The following is a 1,288-nucleotide window of genomic DNA, read 5'->3' as shown; positions in this document are numbered from 1 at the left end:
GGGAGGAGGAGACCTGGGAATGGGGGGAAGCAGAGATTTTCTGCCCCCAAGGTGTTGTGGAGCCACTGGAAGAGCTCTGAGTTTTGGTGTGATGGTGCCCGGGGAGCTGCCACCCCAAATACCTGAGCCCTCCAAAGAGTCCCGAGGGGTCCCAGCAGGTGGGGACTGGCACCAAGTGTCCCCACGCCCGCGTGTGCCTGTCCTGCTGCCCTGCTCTGGCACCCACAGAGGGCCCCGAATCCCCCCAGGCCGCAGAAGGGACAAAGGGACAGGCAGGAGTGGTTCCCATGGGCAGTGCCAGGGAGCTGTGACATCCCTGCAGAGCTGTGACTGTCCCCATGGAGCTCAGAGCATCCCCACGGATCCGTGACCATCCCACAGAGCTGTGGCTGTCCCCATGGAGCTCAGAGCATCCCCACGGATCCGTGACCATCCCACAGAGCTGTGGCTGTCCCCATGGAGCTCAGAGCATCCCCACGGATCCGTGACCATCCCACAGAGCTGTGGCTGTCCCTACGGACCTGTCTGTGGCTGTCCCCACCCAGCCCTGCCATTCCCGTGGAGCTGTGACTGTTCCCCCAGATCCACAATATCCCCAGGGATCCACGCCATCCCCACAGATCCATGACCATCCCCCCATCCCCATGGATCCATCACCATCCCCACAGATCTGTGCCATCCCTGTGGATCCACGACCATCCCCATGGATCTCTGCCATCCCCATGGATCCACAACCCTCCCTACGGATCCATCACCATCCACATGGATCTCTGCCATCCCCATGGATCCACAACCCTCCCTATGGATCCACAACCATCCCCATGGATCCACGACCATCCCCATGGATCCATCACCATCCCCACTGATCTGTGCCATCCCCATGGATCCACAACCATCCCCATGGATCTCTGCCATCCCCGTGGATCCACGACCATCCCCATGGATCCACGACCATCCCCATGGATCTCTGCCATCCCCATGGATCCACAACCATCCCCATGGATCCATCACCGTCCCCACTGATCTGTGCCATCCCCATGGATCCACAACCCTCCCTATGGATCCACAACCATCCCCATGGATCCACAACCATCCCTATGGATCCATCACCATCCCCACTGATCTCTGCCATCCCCGTGGATCCACAGCATCCCCACAGATCCATAACTATCCCCACGGATCCACACCATCCCCACGCATCCACGACAATCCCCTGGGATCTATGACCGTATCCATGGATCCCTGCCATCCCCACAGATCCATGACCATCCCCACGGAGCCGTGCCCT

At 60.3% G+C, this 1,288-nt stretch overlaps 1 protein-coding gene across 1 annotated transcript in view; it reads right to left on the bottom strand.

Annotated features, from left to right (window-relative positions):
- Nucleotides 1–1,288, bottom strand: part of LOC103622201 (GTP-binding protein Di-Ras1) — a 4,137-nt gene that overhangs the window by 409 nt on the left and 2,440 nt on the right. The gene's annotated exons all lie outside the window — the stretch shown is intronic.

The sequence above is a fragment of the Corvus brachyrhynchos genome, unplaced genomic scaffold (genome assembly GCF_000691975.1).
Source record: "Corvus brachyrhynchos isolate BGI_N302 unplaced genomic scaffold, ASM69197v1 scaffold219, whole genome shotgun sequence".
Classification (NCBI taxonomy): domain Eukaryota; kingdom Metazoa; phylum Chordata; class Aves; order Passeriformes; family Corvidae; genus Corvus; species Corvus brachyrhynchos.
Note: the sequence above shows the minus strand (reverse complement) of the source record. Positions and strands in the feature narration are given on the sequence as shown.